Consider the following 8,616-nt stretch of genomic DNA (forward strand, 5'->3'; position numbering starts at 1 on the left):
ACCGTAACCATAAACCCAAAATGTTGTAGTGGATGTGGGATCTACTCATGCTTCTCTTTCATCATAAACTTTTCTAAAATCTTACTCATTTCTTATTTTATATTTGCTTTGTCTTTTTTTTTCATGATTTTCTCCCCTTTGACACTTCAAATAATTTTTCCTAGACATCATATATATAGAGTGACTGATTCAGAAATTTTAGGTCGTGAGGACAAATATATAGCACATGAAAGTAATAAAAAAAAGCGTATAAACATATCAAAATATATAAAAATAAATAACATGAAAATATTAAATAAATTTTTATTTATTAATTATCAATATTAATATATTAATAACTAATAACGTAGTTATTAATTCAATTTTTTATAAATTAACTACATAATAATAATAATAATAATAATAATAATAATAATAATAATAATAATAATAATAATAAATTTGAGTAAAAAGATTCAAGGATATAAATTTTAATTAAATACATTCTTAATTTATAATGCTATAGCTAGTAATGTTTTATTTTTATTAAATGATTTAATGAATATTTTTATTTTATATTTTTAGATATAAATTAGAGTTTAATTTTGATGTACTGACGATATAAAATATTTTATATGGTTGTTTATTTATATATATTCTTTTAGATGATCATTTACACTATTAATGTAAAAATTAGTTTTTTTATGACATGACATTACGTAATTGGATACATGTATAAATTTATTTTATACTAATAATATATCAAAATTTAGTTCTAAAAATTATATATATATATATATATATATATAAAGAGTTAGCTAATTTGTATTCTAAGAGAACATGTTTAGAGTATAATAATAAATTATAGTTAATATGTTGAAAATAAAGAAAAATCAATAAATTTTTATCAAACATTTTTATGGTATTTTTAAAATTGGCTCTTTATGGCATAGGTTAACAAAATTCTTAAAATATTTTAACACAAAATTTAATAGATCATTTCTTTTAATGTGGAGGCAAATATAATTATTTAATGGGAGTATATATATATATATACTTTGATATACTTTTTCAAAATGTTAATGAGGGCACTTATCCCCATATATATATATATATATATAACAAAGATTAAGTACACACATCAAAGTCACCAAGAACAAAGTAATTAAGAACACTGTAATTAATATTAAGTGTTTGTTACGGTACGATAATAAATTTATACATACTAATACATTTAAAATATGGACAAGTAATAATAAGTCACGTGGAATTTATTTTCTACATCGATCAACATTTAATTTTTTTAAATATATATTATATCACCACTTTTACTAAAATACCCTTTTAATTAAATAAAAATAAAAATATTTATTTGTTTAATTTTATAAAGAGACTTAAACATCCTTACTTTTTTCGATTAGACAAAAATATCCTTTTAATTCAATCAAATTTTAGAATTTAACTAGTCTCAATTTTATATTTTCAAATAATTTAAACAATAAAACAAAAACATATCTTAAAAAAAATCAAAATTGTTCGTTTGAGTTTCAAAAACTCTCTTAGATTTGTTCTTCTCTTCTCATCCTATTCTTTCTCTCTCTCTCTTCCGCTGGATCTCTCTCATCTTTCTCGGCGTCACACTCAAGCTCTCTCTCTCGTCTCTGGTCTCGTAATCAAAGTCGTTGGTGCGCGAAATTGTGAACAATACTTTTTCACAACTCAAATAATCCCCGGTAATGGCTCCAAGAACTTGGTGCGCCTAATACCATGGCATTACACAACTTCGCACAACTAACCAGCAAGTGTACTGGGTCGTCCAAGTAATAAAACCTTACGTGAGTAAGGGTCGATCCCACGGAGATTGTTAGTATTGAAGCAAGCTATGGTCATCTTGTAAATCTTAGTCAGGCAGACTCAAATGTATATGATGATGATAAACGAAAATAACAGAAAAGGTAAAGATAGAGATACTTATGTATATCATTGGTGTATGAGCTTCAGACAAGTGTATGAAGATGCCTTCCCTTCCGTCTCTCTGCTTTCCTACAGTCTTCATCCAATCCTTCTTACTCCTTTCCATGGCAAACTTGTGTAGGGTCTCACTGTTGTCAGCAGCTACCTCCCATCCGCGCAGTGAAAGCTAATGCAGAGCACTCTGTCACAGTGCCGCCAATCACCGGTTTGGTTCCCTCCCCTACCGGAATAGAATCACTCTTTTGCGTCTGTCACTAACGCCCAGTAGGTTACAGGTTTGAAGCACGTCACAGTCATTCAGTCATTGAATCCTACTCAGAACACCACAGACAAGGTTAGACCTTCCGGATTCTCTTGAATGCCGCCATCAGTTCTTGCCTATACCACGAAGACTCTGATCTCATGGAATGGCTGGCTCGTTTGTCAGACGAGCACTCGGTTGTCAGGCGATCAACCATGCATCATGCAATCAGAAATCCAAGAGATATTCACTAAAGCCTTGAATGCTTGTAGAACAAGAATGGTTGTCAGTCATCTTGTTCATAGGTTGAAGAACAAGTGATATCTTAGATAAAGAACAAGCGGAGTTGAATGGAAGAACAATAGTAATTGCATTAATACTCGAGGTACAGCAGAGCTCCACACCCTTAATCTATGGTGTGTAGAAACTCCACCGTTGAAAATACATAAGAACAAAGGTTAGGCATGGCCGAATGGCCAGCCTCCCAAAGGTCTAAGATAGCATAAAACAAAGATAGCTACTTAGATGTCGTCTCCAGACTCTATGTCATACAATAGTAGAAGGTCCTACTTATAGAAAACTATTACATAGATGAGTAAATGACATAAAAATCCACTTCCGGGCCCACTTGGTGTGTGCTTGGGCTGAGCAATCAAGGAAATTCGTGTAGAGACCCTTTCTGGAGTTAAACTCCAGCTTTTATGCCAGTTTGGGCGTTTAACTCCCATTTAGGTGCCAGTTTGGGCGTTTAACGCTGGGAATTTTGAGGCCGGATTGCTTCGCGGGTTTGGGCCATCAAATCTTGGACAAAGTATAGACTATTATATATTGCTGGAAAGCCCTGGATGTCTACTTTCCAACGCCGTTGAGAGCGCGCCAATTGGGCTTCTGTAGCTCCAGAAAATCCACTTCGAGTGCAGGGAGGTCAGAATCCAACAGCATCTGCAGTCCTTTTTAGTCTCTGGATCAGATTTTTGCTCAGAACCTTCAATTTCAGCCAGAAAATACCTGAAATCACAGAAAAACACACAAACTCATAGTAAAGTCCAGAAAAGTGAATTTTAACTAAAAACTAATAAAAATATAATAAAAACTAAACTAAAACTACTAAAAACATACTAAAAACAATGCCAAAAAGCATACAAATTATCCGCTCATCACAACACCAAACTTAAATTGTTGCTTGTCCCCAAGCAACTGAAAATCAAATAAGATAAAAAGAAGAGAATATACTATAAACTCCAAATTATCAATGAAACTAAGCTCCAAATTAGATGAGCGGGACTAGTAGCTTTTTGCCTCCGAACAGTTTTGGCATCTCACTTTATCCTTTGAAATTCAGAATGATTGGCTTCTTTAGGAACTCCGAATCCAGATAGTGTTATTGATTCTCCTAGTTAAGTATGATGATTCTTGAACACAGCTACTTATTGAGTCTTGGCCGTGGCCCAAAGCACTCTGTCTTCCAGTATTACCACCGGATACATACATGCCACAGACACATAATTGGGTGAACCTTTTCAGATTGTGACTCAGCTTTGCTAAAGTCCCCAATTAGAGGTGTCCAAGGTTCTTAAGCACACTCTTATTGCCTTGGATCACAACTTTATTTCTTTCTTTTTCTTTTCTTTTTCTTTCTCCCTTTTTTTTTTCGTTTTTCTGCTTCTCTCTTTTTTTTTTTTTTTTGTATTCACTGCTTTTTCTTGCTTCAAGAATCATTTTATTGATTTTTCAGATCCTCAGTAACATGTCTCCTTTTTCATCATTCTTTCAAGAGCCAACATTCATGAACCACAAATTCAAGATACATATGCACTGTTTAAGCATACATTCAGAGAACAAAAATATTGCCACCACATCAAAATAATTAAACTATTATAAAATTCAAAATTCATGCAATTCTTCCTTTTTCAATTAAGCACATTTTTATTCAAGAAAGGTGATGGATTCATAGGACATTCATAACTTTAAGGCATAGACACTAAGACACTAATGATCATAAGACACAAACATGGATAACATAAAGCATAGAATTCGAAAAACAGAGAGATAAAGAACAAGGAAATCAAGGAATGGGTCCACCTTAGTGATGGCGGCTCTTCCTTGCTTTTGAAGGTCCTATGGAGTGCTTGAGCTCCTCAATGTCTCTTCCTTGTCTTTGTTGTTCCTCCCTCATGATTCTTTGATCTTCTCTAATCTCATGAAGGATGATGGAGTGTTCTTGGTGCTCCACCCTTAGTTGTCCCATGTTGGAACTCAATTCTCCTAGGGAGGTGTTCAGTTGCTCCCAATAGTTGTATGGAGGAAAATGCATCCCTTGAGGTGTCTCAGGGATCTCATGATGAGAGGGCTCCCTTGTGTACTCCATCCTTTGTTTAGTGATGGGCTTGTCCTCATCAATGGGGGTGTCTCCCTCTATGTCAACTCCAACTGAATAACAGAGGTGACAAATGAGATGAGGAAAGGCTAATCTTGCCAAAGTGGAGGTCTTGTCCGCCACTTTATAGAGTTCTTGAGCTATAACCTCATGAACCTCTATTTCTTCTCCAATCATGATACTATGGATCATGATGGCCCGGTCTATGGTCACTTCGGACCGGTTGCTAGTGGGAATGATTGAGCGTTGTATGAACTCTAACCATCCTCTAGCTACGGGCTTGAGGTCATGCCTTCTTAATTGAACCGGCTTTCCTCTTGAGTCTTGCCTCCATTGTGCGCCCTCTTCACATATGACTGTGAGGACTTGGTCCAACCTTTGATCAAAGTTGACCCTTCTAGTGTAAGGATGCTCATCTCCTTGCATCATGGGCAAGTTGAACGCCATCCTCACACTCTCCGGACTGAAATCCAAGTATTTCCCCCGAACCATAGTAAGATAATTCTTTGGATTCGGGTTCACACTTTGGTCATGGTTCTTGGTGATCCATGCATTGGCATAGAACTCTTGAACCATCAAGATTCCGACTTGTTGAATGGGGTTGGTAAGTACTTCCCAACCTCTTCTTCGGATCTCATGGCGGATCTCCGGATATTCACCCTTTTTGAGTGAAAAAGGGACTTCGGGGATCACCTTCTTCAAGGCCACAACTTCATAGAAGTGGTCTTGATGCACCTTTGAGAGGAATCTATCCATCTCCCATGACTCGGAGGTGGAAGCCTTTGCCTTCCCTTTCCTCTTTTTAGAGGTTTCTCCGGCCTTTGGTGCCATAATGGTTATGGAAAAACGAAAAAGCAACGCTTTTACCACACCAAACTTAAAATGTTTGCTCGTCCTCGAGCAAAAGAAGAAAGAAGGGAGTAGAAGAAGAAGAAATGAGGAAGAGGGAGATGGAGGTGTATTCGGCCAAAGGGGGAAAAAGTGGTGTTTAGGTTGTGTGGAAATGAAGGGTGTAAAGAGGGGTTTATATAGGAGAGAGGGGGATGAAAGTTCGGTCATTTGAGGGTGGGTTTGGGAGGAAAAGTGGTTTGAATTTGAAGTGTGAGGTTGGTGGGGTTTTATGAAGGATGGATGTGAGTGGTGAAGAGAAAGATGGGATTTGATAGGTGTTGAGGTGATTGGTGAATGGGGGAAGAAGAGAGAGAGTGATGGTAGGGTCCTGTGGGGTCCACAGATCCTGTAGTAGGGTCCTGTGGGGTCCACAGATCCTGTAGTGTCAAGGAAAAGGCATCCCTGCACCAATTGGCACCAAAATCCACGTTTTGGGCCAATTCTGGCGTTAAACACCGGGCTGGTGCCCATTCCTGGCGTTTAACGCCAGGTTTTATACCTTTACTGGCGTTTAACGCCAGTTTGGTGCCCCTTTCTGGCGTTAAACGCCCAGAAAGGTGCCAGACTGGGCGTTAAACGCCCATCTGCTAGGCTGACTGGCGTTTGAACGCCAGCAGCTTCTTCCTCCAGGGTGTGCTGTTTTTCTTCCTGTTTTTCATTCTGTTTTTGCTTTTTTCATTATTTTTATGACTTCTTATGATCATCAACCTACAAAAAAGATAAAATAACAAAAGAAAATAATTAATTATAAATCATTGGGTTGCCTCCCAACAAGCGCTTCTTTACTGTCACTAGCTTGACAGAGGTCTCTCATGGAGCCTCAGAAATGCTCAGAACCTTGTTGAAACCTCCCAACACCAAACTTAGAGTTTGAATGTGGGGTTTCAACACCAAACTTAGAGTTTGATTGTGGCCTCCCAACACCAAACTTAGAGTTTGACTGTGGGGGCTCTGTTTGGCTCTGTTTTGAGAGAAGCTCTTCATGCTTCTTCTCCATGATGATAGAGGGATATCCTTGGGCCTTAAACACCATGGATTCTTCATTCACTTGAATGATCAACTCTCCTCCATCAACATCAATCACAGCCTTTGCTGTGGCTAGGAATGGTCTGCCAAGGATGATGGATTCATCCATGCACTTCCCAGTCTCTAGGATTATGAAATCAGTAGGGATGTAATGGTCTTCAACCTTAACCAGAACATCCTCTACAAGTCCATAGGCTTGTTTTCTTGAGTTGTCTGCCATCTCTAGTGAGATTTTTGCAGCTTGCACCTCAAAGATCCCTAATTTCTCCATTACAGAGAGGGGCATGAGGTTTACACTTGACCCTAAGTCACACAAGGCCTTCTTGAAGGTCATGGTGCCTATGGTACAAGGTATAGAAAACTTCCCAGGATCCTGCCTCTTTTGAGGCAGTTTCTGCCTAGACAAGTTATCCAGTTCTTTGGTGAGCAAGGGAGGTTCATCTTCCCAAGTCTCATTTCCAAATAACTTGTCATTTAGCTCCATGATTGCTCCAAGGTATTTAGCAACTTGCTCTTCAGTGACATACTCATCCTCTTCAGAGGAAGAATACTCATCAGAGCTCATGAAAGGCAGTAGTAAGTCCAAGGGAATCTCTATGGTCTCAGTTTGAGCCTCAGATTCCCAAGGTTCCTCATTGGGGAACTCACTGGAGGCCAGTGCACGCCCATTGAGGTCTTCCTTAGTGGCGTTCACTGCCTCTTCTTCCTCCCAGAATTCGGCCATATTGATGGCTTTGCACTCTCCTTTTGGATTTTCTTCAGTGTTACTTGGGAGAGTGCTTGGAGGAAGTTCAGTAATTTTCTTGCTCAGCTGACCCACTTGTCCTTCCAAGTTTCTAATGGAGGATCTTGTTTCATTCATGAAACTTTGAGTGGTCTTTATTAGATCAGAGACCATGGTTGCTAAGTCAGAATTATTCTGCTTAGAACTCTCTGTCTGTTGCTGAGAAGATGATGGAAAAGGCTTGCTATTGCTAAGCCTGTTTCTTCCACCATTATTATTGAAACCTTGTTGAGGTCTCTCTTGATTCTTCCATGAGAGGTTTGGGTGATTTCTCCATGAAGAATTATAGGTATTACCATAGGGTTCTCCTAGGTAATTCACCTCTTCCATGGAAGGGTTCTCAGGATCATAGGCTTCTTCCTCAGATGAAGCATCCTTAGTACTGTTTGGTGCATTTTGCATTCCAGACAGACTTTGAGAAATCAAATTGACTTGTTGAGTCAATATTTTGTTCTGAGCCAATATGGCATTCAGAGCATCAATCTCAAGAACTCCTTTCTTCTGACCAGTCCCATTGTTCACAGGATTCCTCTCAGAAGTGTACATGAATTGGTTATTTGCAACCATTTCAATCAGTTCTTGAGCTTCTGCAGGCGTCTTCTTCAAATGAAGAGATCCTCCTGCAGAGCTATCCAAAGACATCTTGGATAGTTCAGAGAGACCATCATAGAAAATACCTATGATGCTCCATTCAGAAAGCATGTCAGATGGACATCTTCTGATTAATTGTTTGTATCTTTCCCAAGCTTCATAGAGGGATTCTCCATCCTTCTGTCTGAAGGTTTGGACTTCCACTCTAAGCTTACTCCATCTTTGTGGAGGAAAGAACTTTGCCAAGAAGGCATTGACTAGCTTTTCCCAAGAGTCCAGGCTTTCTTTAGGTTGAGAGTCCAACCATATTCTAGCTCTGTCTCTCACAGCAAAAGGGAATAGCATCAGTCTATAGACCTCAGGGTTAACCCCATTAGTCTTGACTGTGTCACAGATTTGCAAGAACTCAGCTAAAAACTGATGAGGATCTTCCATTGGAAGTCCATGAAACTTGCAATTCTGTTGCATTAGAGAAACTAATTGAGGCTTAAGCTCAAAGTTGTTTGCTCCAATGGCAGGGATTGAGATGCTTCTCCCATAGAAATCAGGAGTAGGTGCAGTAAAGTCACCAAGCACCTTCCTTGCATTGTTGGCATTGTTGTTGTTTTCGGCTGCCATGTCTTCTCCCTTGAAGAATTCGGTCAAGCCCTCTAAAGAGAGTTGTGCTTTGGCTTCTCTTAGCTTTCTCTTCAAGGTCCTTTCAGGTTCAGGATCAGCTTCAACAAGAATGCCTTTGTCTCTGCTTCTGCTCAT

The 8,616-nt window shown here is 38.3% G+C and overlaps 1 non-coding gene across 1 annotated transcript; it reads left to right on the top strand.

The window, feature by feature from the left end:
- The first annotated feature begins 7,972 nt into the window (after window positions 1-7,972).
- LOC130942402 (small nucleolar RNA R71) lies at window positions 7,973-8,076 on the top strand. Its single transcript, XR_009070972.1, has one exon. It is a non-coding gene; the product is annotated as a small nucleolar RNA R71 (small nucleolar RNA).
- The last annotated feature ends 540 nt before the right edge of the window (window positions 8,077-8,616 follow it).

Source organism: Arachis stenosperma, chromosome 7, assembly GCF_014773155.1.
Source record: "Arachis stenosperma cultivar V10309 chromosome 7, arast.V10309.gnm1.PFL2, whole genome shotgun sequence".
Classification (NCBI taxonomy): domain Eukaryota; kingdom Viridiplantae; phylum Streptophyta; class Magnoliopsida; order Fabales; family Fabaceae; genus Arachis; species Arachis stenosperma.